Below are 18,116 nucleotides of genomic sequence, written 5' to 3'. Positions count from 1 at the left end.
GACCCGGCTCCATGTCCTGATCTCTGTTTGTTCATTAAATATTAAACCACTACTTTGGTGCCAGCATCTCCCTGGAAAGGATTTACATTTTCTGTTATGTTCTTCTCCTCACCCATTGCCCCTGTGTGTGTGTGTGTGTGTGTGTGTGTGTGTGTGTGTGTGTGTGTGTGTGTGTGTGTGTGTGTGTGTGTGTGTGTGTGTGTGTGTGTGTGTGTGTGTGTGTGTGTGTGTGTGTGTGTGTGTGTGTGTGTGTGTGTGTGTGTGTGTGTGTGTGTGTGTGTGTGTGTGTGTTAATGTGTGTTAATGTGTGTTAATGTGTGTTTGAGTGTGTGTGAGTGAGTGTGCACCCTGTACTGAAGGACACGACCAATCTAATCAGTCTGAAGAATGTTCCAGGCCGAGCTTCTGGCTTCTGTTCCATGCTGCTCAGTACTCTTCGTGTGTGTTTGTGAATTTGTGAATTTGTGTTTCATTGGAGTTTTCTGTTCAATAAACAGTATAAGACCAAGTTATTGATCCTAATGCTATTATGTTATTTACATGGTCAAACAGTGGTCAAATAGAGAATATATTGGACTATTCTGGGAGAGAGAGACGCTTTGAGGGCCACCCTATCGGCCTTAATAAATATTTCATGAGCTTAACCTCTCTGCTCTGACAACAAATTTAGCAAACATCATATTTCATGCAAGATCATACCTGTGCATTTACTTTGGCTGTCTCTCAAGTCAAACGGCACTTATTCCGCAAGGGAAGTCGTCTCCTTATAGGTTTTCATTGCAGATTTACCTGTGATGTGAGGGATGTTGAAGAGGACACCTCCCATAGAGAGGGTCAGATAGACCCTGGGTGAACAGAAATTGTGTGGAAGGTGAGGGGGCTGTGGAGGGTCAAATGAGTTCAGGTAGTTGAGGAAGGTGAGGGGCTGTGGGGGGTAAAATGAGTTCACGTAGTTGAGGAAGGTGATGTGGCTGTGGAGGGTAAAATGAGTTCAGGTAGTTGAGGAAGGTGAGGGGGCTGTGGAGGGTAAAATGAGTTCAGGTAGTTGAGGAAGGTGAGGGGGCTGTGGAGGGTAAAATGAGTCCAGGTAGTTGAGGAAGGTGCTGTGGCTGTGGAGGGTAAAATGAGTTCACGTAGTTGAGGCAGGTGATGTGGCTGTGGAGGGTAAAACGAGTTCAGGTAGTTGAGGAAGGTGAGGGGGCTGTGGGGGGTAAAATGAGTTCAGGTAGTTGAGGAAGGTGAGGGGGCTAAAATGAGTTCACGTAGTTGAGGAAGGTGATGTGGCTGTGGAGGGTAAAATGAGTTCAGGTGGCTGTGGAGGATGAAGTGGAAGGTGAGATAATTGAGAGATGGTTGTGTTGATAATTCACCAGCTGAGGCGGAGCAGCAAAGCACCAATGCAGATCAGTTATGCAGAATATGAAAACAAAACAGACACAGCCACACATACTGTACATACTGATGTAAACAGTAGTAGATAGTAGAGGAAAGATGATGTCCCCCTCTCTCTCCTTTTTTTCCAGCCCTGCCTAGTGGGACTGAGGCCAAATACAGTAGGAGGGTTTTGTGTAAATTCCACTGCAAGCCAATTCATCCAAATAATAATCTAATCATCAGCAAGCCTTTGGTACCCTACTTCCTGTTTCCTGGCCTGATTCTGGGCCCACCAGCGATCTGATCCTGACCTCTGACCCCTTAGCACCATTGCCATCAGTTACAAAACAAACGTATGTGCTGTAAAGACCACTGCTCACACCGCTACTCCTCCATTAGAGAGGTTCAACCGGCCACAGAGTCCTTTAATACCTTAAGATCTAACCGTCTATTATTGTTGTTGGTTGGTTGTCCAAAAGACTGTACCAGGCAAATATAGACAGAAGCAGGCCCAGACGAGTAGAGTAGTCCTGTGTTGGCATCAAACGTCTGTGTTGGTGTGGGCATTGCCATGTCAATGGAATGCAAAAGGGCCTGAACCCTATCAGATGCTGAGAAGTTTGTGTCTGTCTGAGGAATTTCCACTTCTATGTTAAGCGTTAAGCCATATAAGCTCTACAGATAACAGTCAGCACTTTATTTGCCCTATCTCTCCATTTAGGACCAGGTTTGGTCAGCCCTCACTTCTCTACAGACATTGTGAATGATTATATGACTCCTTTCAGTTAACTCGTGACCATGATACAGCTTTACTGTCCTAACTAACTGTGATAGAAGCTATCTGGCTTCTGCTGTCATATGTGACCATTCAAACTTGCCTGCACAACTCAAGACCACATTAACCAACTGAACTGATGCCTAGTGACTGGGTGTATACACCATCCAAAGTGTAATTAATAACTTCACCATGCTCAAAGGGATATTCAATGTCTGTTTTTATTTTACTTTACCCATCTACCAATAGGTGCCCTTCCTTGCGAGGCTTTGGAAAGCTCCCTTGTCTTTGTGGTTGTATCTGTGTTTGAAATTCATTGCTCAACTGAGGGACCTTACATATACAGTAATTGTATATGTGGGTTACAGAGATGAGGTAGTCATAAAAAAAATATGTTAAACACTATTATTGCACACCGAGTGAATTCATACAACTTACATTATTATGTGACTTGTCAAGCACATCTTTCTTCCTGAACTTATTCAGGCTTGCCAAGACAAAGGGGTTGAATTCTTATTGACTCAGGACATTTCAGCTTTTTTTAAATATAATTTGTAAACATTTTGAAAAACATAATTCCACTTTGACATTATGGGGTGTTGTGTGTAGGCCAGTGACACGCCTACACACTCTGTAACACAACAATGGAAAAAGTAAAGGGGTGCGAATACTCTGAAGATACTATAAGTAAATAAAATGGACCCGGACGGTTGTAGAGTTGTGTTTAGTTGTTTAAGGTTCCAAACATGTCATTTTCATAATCCATCTACTGACTAAATGACAGCATAGGTTTCAAGTATCATGTTACCTAGTCTTGGGTGTTATAGCCTGGGAGAAGTTATAGGAGAGACAGGCTGGATGAAGGTAACACAATTTTTTTTTAAAGCACAGGCCATTGTCTCCTCTAGTTCAGATTAATTTCATAATGTTAGCAAAATATCAACAAGTGACTGAATGTTTGAAAATGATATGACATCCCTAGAACGACTTATGTATTAATTAATTGACTTGATGGATCAGCTGTCTCACATAAATGTATATCGACATGTTAGTGTTTAAAAATATATATTTTATGATTCTGGGGGTCAATTACCTTGTGTCAAGCCACAGAAATGTGATAAGCATGATGAGTTTGCCATTTGTGAAGAGAATCAAAACATTTACACTATTAAGGCACGAGGAGTGCGCACGACAAGGACAGCTGGAGCGCACCTGATTGGTAGGACTAAACATAAATAACCATTGAAAATGGTGAAAAACATCTCCTACTACAATCCCATTTAAGTGAGATGAGAAAATGATGGTTAAAATAGCTATTACGTCATCCAGTTATGTCGCATTAATATTGTAAGGCAAAATACTGTGGTTGGGCAACATTGCGATGTTGATGGTAGGTTTATTTTCATAAATTTCTAATCTATAGTATTAATTATTCAAATCGACACCAACATGAAATTATGGCTGATAGTAATTTTTTTTAAAGTAACAAGCATTACAAACCTGAAACACGGGGATAAGACAGATATTGTGCACTTCTTGCCATATGCTACTTCCGTCCCAACGCTGTGTTACTCCCTCCCTGCAAGCAGTTTCTTCAAAGTAGCCACCCTTTGCCTTGACGACAGCTTTGCACACTCTGGCATTCTTTCAACCAGCTTCATGAGGAATGCTTTTCCAACAGTCTTGAAGGAGTTCTCGCATATGCTGAGCACTCGTTGGCTGCTTTTCCTTCACTCTGCAGTCAAACGCATTCCAAACCATCTCAAGTGGGTTGAGGTTGGGTGATTGTGGAGGCCAGGTCATCTGACGCAGCACCATCACTCTCCTTCTTGGTCAAATAGCCCTTACACAGCCTGGAGGTGTATTTTTGGTCATTATCCTGTTGAAAAACAAATGATAGTCCCACTAGGCGCAAACCAGATGGGATTGCGTATCGCTGCAGAATGCTGTGGTAGCCATGCTGGTTAAGTGTGCCTTGAATTCTAAATAAATCACAAGTGTCACCAGCAAAGCACCACCACACCATCACACCTCCTCCTCCATGCTTCACAGTGGGATCATCAGTTCACCTACTCTGCGTCTCACAAAGACCAACCGTTTTTAAACAAAAATCGCAAATTTGGACCAAAGGACAGAATCAGACTAAAGGACAGAATTCCACCGATCTAATGTCCATTGCTCGTGTTTCTTGGCCAAAGCAAGTCTCTTCTTATTATTGGTGTCCTTTAATAGTGGTTGCTTTCATGCAATTCGACCATGAAGGCCTGATTCACGCAGTCTCCTATGAACAGTTAATGTTGAGATGTGTCTGTTACTTGAACTCCGTGAAGCATTTATTTGGGCTGCAATCTGAAGTGCAGTTAACTCTAATTAACTCATCCTCTGCAGCAGAGGTTACTCTGGGTCTTCCTTTCCTGTGGCTGTCCTCATGAGAGCCAGTTTCATCATAGCGCTTGGTGGTTTTTGCGAATACACTTGAAGAAACTTTAAAAGTACTTGGATTTTTCCATATTGACTGACCTTCATGTCTTAAAGTAATGATGGACTGTCGTTTCTCTTTGCTTATTTGAGCTGTTCTTGCCATAATATGGACTTGGTATTTTACCAAATAGGGCTATCTTCTGTATACCACCGATACCTTGTCACATCACAATTGATTGGCTCAAACGCATTAAGAAGGAAAGAAATTCCACAAATTAACTTTTAACAAGCCAGACCTGTTAATTGAAATACATTCCAGGTGACTACCTCATGAAGCTGGTTGAAAGAATGCCAAGAGTGTGCAAAGCTGTCATCAAGGCAAAGGGTGGCTACTTTGAAGAATGTCAAATATAAAATATATTTTGATTTGTTTAACACTTTTTTGGTTACTACATGAATCCATATGTATTATTTCATAGTTATGATGTTTTGACTATTATTCTACAATGTAGAAAATAGTAAAAAATAAAGAAAAACCCTTGAATGAGTAGGTGTGTCCAAACTTTCGACTGGTAAGTTGTTTGTCTTGAAATATGGTGTGTCTAGATCTATTGATTACTGAGTGATTAAGAAAAAAACTAAAAGTGTTACTTGTGTTATGTCCTGCAAATTCAATCCCACATATTCTGTAACCATGAAATTTAGGCTCTAATATACTGTACTAAAAGAGAGGATGTCTTTATTTATTTCATATTAGTATATTCAGCCAGAAATGCAGAATTTAGACTAACTGTGAAAATATTTTTACATTTTGTAAAAATTGACTGCTAAACTTTTTTTTTAAAGCACCCAATATAATTCCTACTTCGAGACGCTTGATATGGTCCCCCAATTATTTTTCATAATCTGAAAAGCAAAAGTGATCCTAGATCAGCACTCTTGGATCTTGGATATCTTGTAAATATGGACCTAGTAGTACGCAGCATATAAAGAAGATGGGTGAAGTGATGGTGAATAACCCAGTTAAAATCATTTTCCTGGATTAGTTATGTCTAAGAAGGCTAAAAAAGAAGCATGGAATTCCCAATTGACCATACTGCAATGTCTATATACTGAAAAAAAGACAATGAAAGAGAGCTTCCAAGAGGATCCAAACACTGCAGGTTCAAACCCCACATGTGCAGATTGTCAATATACTGTATGAAGTGTACAAAAATATGGGTGTGTTTGCATAATTAAATGCTGTTCAAATGTCCTATGAATGAAATGAAAATGCTATATCACCTACATTACAGTCCTCAAATGCATATTGACATTACATCTAGAGAGAAACATAATGGGGATGTATTCCAATATGCTTTAATTTGCATGCTGTGGTATGTTATGGTGATATTAGGTCAAACTTAAATATAACATTTTCTAAATGTTTGGAGGACCTCCAAGACAAGGTAAAATGTATATTGCATGAACATCAATGGAATATTATTTTAAACCTAAAACAAATATGCTATTAAGGTGAATGTTCTGTGCAACATAACTTAAACATGAACTTATGAATTGTATCACAACTAAGCATATTTTGTGATTTTGGTAGCCTACCTCTTGCAATGTTCCCACAACCTACAGTGCATTCAGAAAGTATTCAGACCCCTTGACTTTTTACACATTTTGTTATGTTACAGCCTTGTTATAAAATGGATGAAATTACATTTTTCCTCATCAATCTACATACAATAAAGACAAAGCGAAAACAGATTTTTAGAAATGTATTAAAAACAATAAAAAGAAATATCTTATTTACATAAGTATTCAGACCCTTTCCTATGAAACTCGAAATTAAGCTCATGTGACAAATAAAATTGATCATCCTTGAGATGTTTCTACAACTTGATTGGAGTCCACCTGTGGTAAATTCAATTGATTGGACATGATTTGGAAAGGCACACACCTGTCTATTAAAGGTCCCACAGTTGACAGTGCATGTCAGAGCAAAAACCAAGCCATGAGGTCGAAGGAATTGTCTGTAGAGCTCCGAGACAGGATTGTGTCGAAGCACAGATCTGGGGAAAGCTACAGCATTGAAGGTCCCCAAGAACGCAGTGCCCTCCACCATGCTTAAATGGAAGAAATTTGAAACCACCAAGATTCTCTGGTCTGATGAAACCAAGATTGAACTCTTTGGCCTGAATGTCAAGCTTCATGTGGCAGGTTCATGCTGCTGGATTGTTTTTCATCGGCAGGGACTGGGAGACTAGTCAGGATCGAGGGAAAGATGAACGGAGCAAAGTACAAAGATCATTGATGAGAACCTGCTCCAGAGCGTTCAGGACCTCAGACTGGGGTAAAGTTTCACCTTCCAACAGGACAACGACCCTACAGTAAACACACAGCCAAGTCAATGCAGGAGTGGCATTCGAGACAAGTCTCTGAATGTCATTGAGTGGCCTATACAGAACCTGGACTTCAACCCGATCTAACATCTCTGAAAAGACCTGAAAATAGCTGTGCAGCGACACTCCCCATCCGACCTGACAGAGCTTGAGAGGATCTGCAGAGAAGAATGGAAGAAACTCTCCAAATACAGGTTTGCCAAGCTTGTAGTGTCATACCCAAGAAGACTCAAGACTGTAATCGCTGCCAAAGGTTCTTCAACAAAGTTCTGAGTAAACGATCTGTATACTTACGTAAATGTGATATTTCTGTGGTTGTTTTTTTAATATACATTTGCACACATTTCTAAAATCCAGTTTTTACTTTGTCATTATGGGGTATTGTGTGTGGATTGAGGAGGTTTATTTATTTTTTGAATACATTTTAGATTAAGGCTGTAACGTAACAAAAATTTGAACAAGTCAAGGGGTCTGAATGCTTTCCGAATGCACTGTAATTACATGTTCTGGGAACCTTTAAAGAACTGATAAAGGCTGTTATGTTAACATTCTTGCAACATCAAAGGAATCCAATCAAATTTTATTTGTCACATGCACTGAATACAACAACCTTACCGTGAAAGCCTTACTTATGTGCACCTTGATGCAAACATTTTCTGAATGTCAGCACAACTGGACAGTTTTAGCGTTTTGGAACGTATTTCCTGTCATGTTAACCCTATGTTCCCACAAGCTAATGAAACCTTCTGGGAACCTTTAAAGAACAGACAAAATGTGTTATGGAGATATTTTTGTAACATCAGATTAATGTTTTTTGCACTCTAAAAGAAACCTTGTAGAATCTTCTGCACAACTGGACAGTTTTTGTGTTAAGGGAACATATCTTTTGTGATGTCCCCACAATGTTCCCACCAGACTGTTCCCACAACCTAATGAAACATTCCGTGGACTTAAAATAACAGATTAAATGTGTTACAGGAACGTTCTTGCAACATCAGGCACATGTTTTATGCAAACATACAAACTTTTAGGGAATGTTCTTTGGTGGTTGTTACAGATGTTGTGGACAACATTTTAGTGAACGTTAGGAGAACATTCCAAGGATATTTAATCTCAAACAATTTTGATAAACAAATAGATTTTGTCAAAAACCTTTTCTCAAGATAAAACCCTAACTAGAACTTAATGGGAATCTTAGCTAATGTTCTGTGAATGTTCCCGGTTTGCTGGGTAGTCACTGCTTTTGCCTTGGGTCGGGTTTACGAGACTAAAAGGTGCATGTGTTGTTCTCATAACTGCTGTAAAGGAGATGATTGTCGAGAGCATCCTGACGGGTTGCATCACTGCCTGGTATGGAAACTGCTCGGCCTCCAACCGCAAGGCACTACAGAGGGTAGTGTACATCAGTACCCAGTACATCACCGGGGCCAAGCTTCCTGCCATCCAGGACCTCTATACCAGGCGGTGTCAGAGGAAGGCCCTAAAAATTGTCAAAGACCCCAGTCACCCTAGTCATTAGCTGTTCTCTCTGCTACTGCACGGCAAGCGGTACCGGAGCGCCAAGTCTAGGTCACAGAGGCTTCAAAACAGCTTCTACCCTCAAGCCATAAGACTCCTGAACAGCTAATCAAACGGCTACCCAGACTTTTGCATTGCACCCCCCCATACACTGCTGCTACTCTCTGTTATTATCTATGCATAGCCACTTTAATAACTCGACCTACATAATTACATAAATTACCTCGACGCCGGTGCCCCTGCACATTGACACACTGACTCTGTACGGGTACCCCCTGTATATAGCCCCGCTATTGTTATTTACTGCTGCTCTTTAATTATTTGTTATACTAATCTCTTATATTTTGTATTTTCTTAAAACTGCATTGTTGGTTAAGGGCTTGTAAGTAAGCATTTCACTGTACGGTCTACACCTGTTTTATTCGGCGCATGTGACAAATAAAATTGGATATGATTTGATTTGTTCAGTTGCTACAACCTGTTTCCAAAAAATGGCTGTCCTGCATTAGCTGGTTAAAGTGAGAATCATGTCAACACTGCAGGGCAGGCTGTGGAACGCTTGTGCGATGCTGAGCTGTGATTGGCCGTTGCTATAACAATGAGGGCGGGGTGAAGGCGGTAGGGGGGCGGAGAGAGAGGTTGATTATAACACTCTTCTGTAGCGTTCCCTCTCTTCTCATAATCTCGAGTTAGTTTCTGCTTTTTTTCTATTTATTCTTTTTCAGGCAGCAGGTCATTGCATGCAGGCGGACGGAGTGGCTGAGTCCTGCGCTGTCAGAGGGGAAGACTGGAGTGGTTGTCTCTCGCTACTACTTGCTCTCTATTTCTCTCTCTTGAATGTGTTCTGCCTGCTACCATCATAATAACATTCCTGCAGCTCTGGATTATCTGCCTAAAACACATAATTACACTTTTACACAAACACCTGGGAAATCTCTGGATACCGTAAACAGAAGGAGAGAGTCTTCTGTTTCCCTTCGCGGGCGACCTCTTCTCCCCTGTAAGTACCACTGCAGCTGCTCTCTCTCCATCGATGTCTGTACTTCTCACGTTGTCTGTATCTCTTTCTATCTTTCATACATATCTGTTTTACCATTTGCAAATGGAGGCACTTTATGTATCTAGTCCCCCCAATTGAAGGTGTCGTAGGTATTTGGACAGTGTATTAAAGTAAGCAAATGTTTTATTTGTTCCCATATTCCTAGCACGCAATGACTACATCAAGCTTGTGAATCTACAAACCTGTTGGATGCATTTTCAGTTTGTTTTGGTTGTGTTTCAGATTGTTGTGTCCAATAGAAGTGAATGGTAAATTGTTAATAAGAAAATAATGTTTCTGAACACCTATGTTAATGTGGAAATGCCTCCATGATTATGGATAATCACGAATAAATCGTGAAAATTGATGAGTGAGAAAATGACACAGGCAGAAAGATCATACCCCCCCCCCCCCTCAAAAAGTATGCCTGCTAATCTTTGTGTGTCTGTATCTCTCTCTCTCTGTGTGTCATATTCCCCCCCTAAAAAAATGCTAACCTCTCACCATTACCAATAACAGCGGAGTTTAGCATTTTTTTGAGGGGGGGTGATCTTTGTGCCGGTGTTCTTTTCTCACTCATCAATATTCACGATTCATTCATGATTATCCATAATCAAATCAAATTGTATTGGTCACATACACGTGTTTAGCAGATGTTATTGCAGGTGTAGCGAAATGCTTATTCTTCTAGTTCCCACAGTGCAGCAATATCTAACAAGTAATCATGGTAACACACACATTAACGTAGCATGTCTTAGGGATATGATCAAATATGAGAATACCTTCAAATAAAAGGTGACATTCTCTAGTGTCACTACATTTGATCTCAAATCCAAAATGCTAGAGTTAAATTAAAAGTTTTAGCTTGAAGTTTCTACAGATCTGCCAACCCTGGCTCAGTAAGGCCTTGCCCTGTGTCCTTTGCAGTGACACATATTAATCTCTGGCACTCTTGCACAATCACAATGTTTGAAAATAAGGATTTATTTCCGTTAATTGTCTCTGTCTTGTTCTGGTGTGAAGTGAACGTGTGAGACCTCTGCCTGCTGGTCTGGTAGACTCTGTATTCTGATCTGGCTGGCTGTTCTGAGGCAGTCTGATAAGGTGATTTAAAAAAAAAAATGTATTTATTTTATTTTTTATAATTGCCAGCTTGGTTCTCCAGAGACACTAGGCTAAAGCTAGCTGTTTAAGAGCTAGTTAAAAACACTGTCTCACAATGAGAGTGAAGATGGAATCACTGAGAAAGAAACAGGGAGCGTAAAGGTGTGTTTACAGATGTAGGATCTTAATTTAATCACCCTGTTGCAGAACACTTCCTAATATTGAGTTGTACCTACTATCCTACCCTATTCAAAGGCACTAAAATCTTTTGTCTTGCCCATTCACCCTCTGAATGGCACACATACACAATCCATGTCTCAATTGTCTCAAGGTGTAAAAATCCTTCTTTAACCTGTCTCCTTCCCTTCATGTACACTGATTTGAAGTGGATTTAACAAGTGACCTAAATAAGGGATCACAGCTTTTATCTGGATTCACCTGAATTCACCTGGTCAGTCTGTCATGGAAAGTGTTGCCAGTTATTCTGCCCTCTGGCACACTCAGACTAGAGTGCTCTGAAATCGGAGTAGATAGCCAGAGTAAATTTACAAATACACCCTTAGATTGACACACATGTGCATTAATAGACTCTTAAGGATTAGACATATTGTACTTTTCTTAAATGTAGTTTTGTATTTGACTAAAACAATCAGACAACAACAAAATTGCTTTTGAAAAACGTAAAGTATTTGCTGTGAGCCAATGGGGTAATTTAAGTAACAACAGGTTGTTTTCCCCACAGGTGGGTGGGGCCGCGACGTTCTATCTAATACCGACTGAGATTATTGCAATTATGCATCACCTAATTAGCATAGAACCTCCCTTTTTTAAATTTTTATTATTATTTACATTCATCAGTGTGTTGTGTGGATGCTCTGTGGCAGCAGACTGTCAGCAGGGCAGAGGGAGACAGACTGAGGTAAACAGACAGACAACTATTAATAACTCGAACAGCCTTTATCAGCACTATGTTTGTATTATGTCGTTACATTACCATAATTAAAATAAAGGTTAAATAAATAAAAATGTGTACACTGCCATGAAGACTGAGGGACTAGAGAAGTTCACATATCATTTCCTTAAGTTTCTAACTGTAGTTATATCATCAAACAAGAACTAGTATGATTATACAAACGTAATTGTATTTTTAAAATGAAATTAATTATAAAATAAATTACATTTATACTTTTTTTTTTTATCCCTTATGTCTTCATTCAGCTTTGATTTAACTATACTATATAAAAATCTAAACGCAACATGCAACAATTTCAAAGATATGACTTAGTTGCAGTTCTAAGGAAATCAGTCAATTTAAATTAATTAGGCCCAAATCTATGGATTTCACATGACCGGGCAGGGGTGCAGCCATGTGTGGGCCTTGGAGGGCACAGGCCCACCCACTGGGGAGCCAGGCCCAGCCAATCAGAATGAGTTCTTCCTCAAAAAGGGCTTTATTACAGACAAATATTCCTCAGCACCCTTGGGATCTTTTATTTCAGCTCATGAAACATGGGACCAACACTTTACATGTTAAGTTTATATTTTTGTTCAATATATATTCAGATCCTCTTTTTTGATGCAGCCCCATTTCTCCACCACATAACTTTTTAGAAAACAAAGACAAGCATAAGAGACAACCATTTATAAGCCATTATCAATCATCTGCTAACAGAGGTCACATACACAGAAAAACATTTGATAAACCATGTTATTCTTACCAACAATAGCCTCTAGTCTTATGTCGAGGGCTTCCTTGGCAACAGGTCAAAAGTGCTAAGTAGGATGGGTAAGTATACAAATATGAACATACTGTACATTTGGATACAAAAACACATACTTACTAGATAGCTAACAACAACTATCTACTTCCTGTTTTTTCTTCTGCTGTAGTGACTGCTTATTTACTACCAACATCAACTAGTAAAATCACTACCTGATTACTATTGACAAGCTTGTGTGTAGTAAAGCTGTAGTGTTTTTACTATTTATTTACAACCAACATCAAGTAGTTAACATCTCTACCTGAGTACTACTGGAAACACTAATGTTTTCCTACTGAACACAAAACTCTACTTGTGTATCTAAACTACACAATCCCTACAAGTCTCTACAAAGCCACTACTGCACGAAATATGTTTTGTCTAGTATTTCAGTAGTCGTTTTTCATTGCATAGGAGAGAAATACAACACTGTGGAAGGGAAAGAGAGAAGGCAACTGTTCTTGAGAAATATATATTTTTTGGGCTGAGGACACTTTGATACTCTTAGTTTGACAGTAGCTTCTGTTTGCGTCTTTAGTTGACACAATGTAAAAGCCCTTGTTCCTTGGTAAAGATACACTGCCTCACAAAGATGATAAGACACATTCCTCTGTACCTCATGTAGAAGGGGTCTGCTTGTTTCTGCCAGCTTACGCTTAGTCGTCTTAGCCTTAGCCCTGAGACCTGTAGTGGCGGTCACTCCTCAACCATGATATGAGTAGTGGTGATTTTCTGCTCTCTGAGGCACGGACGTATGGGCAAAAGGTCAGCAGTCAGCATCAACCTTCTCTGGCCTCTATATATATATACACACACACACACACACACACACACACACACACACACACACACTGTGTGGGGGGTATGGATTGTGAGAGAACTGGGGGACAAACAGCAATGAGTAATTTGAGAGTACTCTGAAATCAGGGTTTGATGAAGCCGTCAATAGAGCCAATAGATCACCACTCAGATGTCCGGGATGATGACATCATCAATGACATCATCAGTAATATTTAGATGGCCTGGCTCATGAATACTTTATGAAAGAGAATAGTTCAGCTTGCTTAATGTAATGAGTACGATGGGAGACAGAGTGCTGGTTTCAAGCGCAGGGCGCAGCAGGTGTTTATTAGTAGAAGACCACAGAAAGCAGGTAGCTGGGTCCAGGGGCAGGCAGAAGGTCATACACAGGGACTCCAAAAAGGTAACAGCACAGGCAGGGAAAAGGCTAATAACGTAGTCCGGGAGATCAGGCAAGAGGTTGATGACAGGAAATCTGATAGGCAAAAGTACAGGCAGGGAATAGGCAAAAAGATGCCGTTAGTGAGGATGGCCAAAAACTATGATACACAGGAGGACTAATATTGTTATATTTTGGTTCTTCTTGAATTGCGGTGGCATTTTGGCATGGGTCATTTTTCTTGATTAAAAAATATATATATTTGTAATTGTAAATCAACTAATATGGCAGCTTAATGACTTTAAATAATTTTTACCATTATGATAACATTGTGCCACCAGTAGAAGTAGTAACACCAATTACACATTTAAGGTAATTGAGGAACGTCAAAACTGAAGTTTAAGTTTAGGCATTCAGACTAGTTAAGGAAATCCTCTGGTACTGTTGTATACTTTTTAGCCAGTAGTTCTGAAAGTAGCACTTACGAGCCAAACGTGGTCCCCGAAAATCGCATAATATGTCATATTATGCACATATGTGCATCCCGTCATTGTTCTCTCTCTCGCTCTGCTGTGTGTGCATCTTGCTAGCTATCACTCAAATGGCGGGGGTCTGAAGCTCTTGGTTAGAAATCAAATTGCTAGGGAGCAGGCCCACATGGGGGAAAATGGCAAAAAAATAAAAAAACTGATAGTTTCAAACAAGCGATTTCATCGCTAATTGAGGTAAAATAGTAATTCTGATCATGTAGATTCTGCATGTATGAACTACACATTGACACATCCAGCCCAAAGCGGGAGGTTTAAAAATTACTTTTCTATTCACTAAAATTTCCAGAGCATGTGTTTAAGTTTTGGGATAGGGTTCAAACAGAACATTTCTAAATGAGTGCATTTTTATTAAAACAAGGTATTTTAACAGTGATCTTTGTTTAAATTGATCTATATAATGTATTACATACTTTTGTTTACTTTCTTGCATTAAAAATAATATATCTCTAAATTGCAAAAACATGTCACAACAACTAATCACTCCTGGGTCAAGACAATTTGCTTGACCTAATTACTTTAAACAATGCATAGACATACAGTTTTGTGGTATACATGACTTGCATTATGTTTGATCATTGATAATCAGTTCAATATAAACCAAATATGTATTACAGTCACGTGAAAAAGTAAGTATTGCCAGCAGCATACCACCCTGCATACCACTGCTGGCTTGCTTCTGAAGCTAAGCAGGGTTCGTCCTGGTCAGTCCCTGGATGGGAGACCAGATGCTGCTGGAAGTGGTGTTGGAGGGCCAGTAGGAGCCACTCTTTCCTCTGGTCTAAAAAATATCCCAATGCCCCAGGGCAGTGATTGGGGACACTGCCCTGTGTAGGGTGCCGTCTTTCGGATTGGACGTTAAACGGGTGTCCTGACTCTCTGAGGTCATTAAAGATCCCATGGCACTTATCGTAAGAGTAGGGGTGTTAACCCCGGTGTCCTGGCTAAATTCCCAATCTGGCCCTCAAACCATCATGGTCACCTAATAATCCCCAGTTTACAATTGGCTCATTCATCCCCCTCCTCTCCCCTGTAACTATTCCCCAGGTCGTTGCTGCAAATGAGAACGTGTTCTCAGTCAACTTACCTGGTAAAATAACGGTAAAATAAAAATAAATAAATAAAATAAAGTATACCCCCTGGAAAGTAGTATTTCTTTGTAAATATTTGGACAGATGGATATGTAACCTTCACTTCAACACTATTGACGGATAAAGGTACTTATACTTTGCAATAATTTATTCATCAAAAATCTACAGAAATGCACATTCCATAGTGCGGAAAAAAATAAGTACACCCCTAGCTTCAATAGCTGGTGTTGCCTCCTTTGGCTGAAGTAACTTAATGAAGCCAATTCTTGTAACCGTCTATCAGTCTCTTATATCGACTGGGAGTAATTTTCCCCCACTCTTCTTTAGAGTACTGCTTCAACTGTGTCATGTTCGAGGGCTTTCTTGCATGCACGGCCCGCTTCAAGTGCCCCCACAGCATTTCAACAGGATTGAGAGCTTGGCTTTGACTCGGCCATTCCATAACCCTCCATTTCTTATTTTTTAACCATTCTGTTGTAGCTTTGCCTGTGTGTTTTGGATCGTTTTCCTGTTGCAAGATCCATGTTTGGTTCAGCTTCAGCTTTTTGACAGATGGCCTCACATTCTCCTCAAGAATTCTCTGGTACAATATGGAATTCATGGTTGACTAAATGATTGCAATTTGGCCCTGAGGCAGCAAAGTAGTCCCAAACAATAATGCCACCGCCTCCATGCTTTACGGTTGGTATGAGCGGTTGGTATGAGATTCTTCTGTTCAAAGGCAGTGTTTCGTTTTCGCCAAAGATGGCATTTGGCATTGCTGCCAAACAACTCCACCTTTGACTCATCTGTCCAGAGCATGTTGTTCCAGTAGTTTTGGTCTTCACCCAGGTGTTGTCTGGCAAACATCAGTCTTGTCTTGATATTTCTTTTTGAGAGCAGAGGCTTCTTCCTTCCTGACCTTCCATGTAGGCCAGGTTTGCTGATTCTGACAGTTGACTCATGCACTTCATTATTGATTGTGGCAAGAGAGGCCTGTAGATCCCTTGATGTTACCCTGGGGTTCTTAGAGACTTCTATGAGCATCTTTTGGTCAGCTCTTGGGCTGAATTTGGTGGGATGACCTGTCCTAGGTAGATTGCCAGTGGTCTGGAATTTTCTCCATTTATAGATGATCCGTCAGAGAGTGGAGCAATGTACTTCAAATTGCTTGGAAATGGATCAGTAACCCCTCCCAGACTCACAGGCATCTAATCTTTCTTCTGAGGGCCACAGGTAGGTCTTCTGATATTGGCATGATGTGTTACCACACACCCATTATGGTTAAGATCAAATCAGACCAAGTTTCTCATCTTTGTGGAAGGCTGGACCATCCCAAGGTACTCTCTAATGATTTCCTAATAATTTGCACATGATCCTAATTTTAGACATTTTAGGTGATGGTAGGGGTTGTACAAATTTTTTATGCATAAGGAAATTGCATTTTTGTTTATTTTAATTGCATAACATTTTCAAAGTAAACATTTTTGTGTGTGATTTGCTAAATTGTGTCACCTTTATCAATAAATGTGGTTGGAATTTTGCTCAAATATCCATGTGTCCAAATATGTCGAAAAAAAGACCACTTTCCATAGGGTGTACTTACTTTTTCACATGACTATGTGCAACTTTTTTCCTCCACATTTCAAGAATTACCCATTTACAAGGTTTATGGGTTGTCCTGACTTTTTATAATTTAAATCCTGCCTAGAATTAAGACTTTCTGTATTTGACTGGCTAAGCAACTAGTCTCGATTGTGAAGCTTCTTTCACTTGAACTAATAGTGATTTGTATTGAATGGGGGAACTTGGTGATGTGTAGAACCCAGTTTTGTGCAGTTCAGGACAACGAAGAGAACTGATATTATGTGGAATATGATGGAGACCTCAGACCTAGGAGGAAACTGACTGCAATCCTTTCTCTCAGCCTCATAGCAAAATGTGTAGAATAGCATGTAGTTAGTTAATGCGATCATGTGTTGAGTGATTGGATTTACCTGTGTTATCCTGTTATTGCATTAGTGTGTGTACTTACTCCATGTTAGTGAGTTAGTGTAGTGCGTTAGTGTGTATGATGCCAGGGCTGTAGGGTTAAGTGTAATTTTTAAACAGTACACTGAGTGTACAAAACATTAAGAACACCTTTCTAATATTGAGTTGCATCCCCCCCTTTTGCCAGCCTTAATTCGTCAGGGCATGGACTCTACAAGTTGTCGAAAGCATTCCACAGGGATCCTGGCCAATGTTGACTCCAATGCTTCCCACAGTTGTGTCAAGTTGGCTGGATGTCCTTTGGGTGGTGGACCATTCTTGATACAAACGGGAAACATTTGAGCGTAAAAAAAACCAGCAGCGTTGCAGTTCTTGACACAAACCGGTGTGCCTGGCTCCTACTACCATAGCCCGTCCAAAGGCACTTAAATGTTTTGTCTTGCCCATTCACCCTCAATGGCACACATACACTATTTGTCTCAAATTGTCTTAAGGCTTAAAAATCCTTCTTTAATCTGTCTTCTCCCCTTCATCTACATTGATTTAATGTGGATTTAACAAGTGAAATCAATAAGGGATCATAGACTGATCTGGTGAACCCAGGTAAAAGCTGTGTCATGTAAAGAGCAGATGGTCTTAATGTTTTGTACACACAGTGTATAGGAGAAACAGGAGCTAAGAATCACACAGGACCAGATAAGCTCACCATGAAATGTCCCAAATTCCAAACCAACACCTAGCTCCCACCCCTAGACACCCTGTGAGGAGTTCCCTTCTCTGAAGTCCCCTTCAATACCATTGACCCATCAAAGCCACGTATTTTACTAGTCCAGGGGGGAGACAATAATTCCTGCCTCAGGAAGGTACAGTAAGTGACATCACTGCACATTGCTAATTTAAGCCCTATTCGCACAGGACTAGTATTACTAAAGAATTTTGGTCATT

At 40.1% G+C, this 18,116-nt stretch overlaps 1 protein-coding gene across 3 annotated transcripts in view; it reads left to right on the top strand.

Annotated features, from left to right (window-relative positions):
• The first annotated feature begins 9,100 nt into the window (after positions 1 to 9,100).
• The window catches only part of cdk18 (cyclin dependent kinase 18), a 56,260-nt gene continuing 47,244 nt past the window's right edge, over positions 9,101 to 18,116 (top strand). For all 3 annotated transcript variants that reach the window (XM_055869536.1, XM_055869538.1, XM_055869537.1), the window contains exon 1: positions 9,101 to 9,478. The gene's annotated coding sequence lies outside the window, so the exon portion shown is untranslated. The remainder of the gene's footprint in view (positions 9,479 to 18,116) is intronic.

This window comes from Salvelinus fontinalis, chromosome 18 (genome assembly GCF_029448725.1).
Source record: "Salvelinus fontinalis isolate EN_2023a chromosome 18, ASM2944872v1, whole genome shotgun sequence".
NCBI classification, from domain to species: Eukaryota; Metazoa; Chordata; class Actinopteri; order Salmoniformes; family Salmonidae; genus Salvelinus; species Salvelinus fontinalis.
Note: the sequence above shows the minus strand (reverse complement) of the source record. Positions and strands in the feature narration are given on the sequence as shown.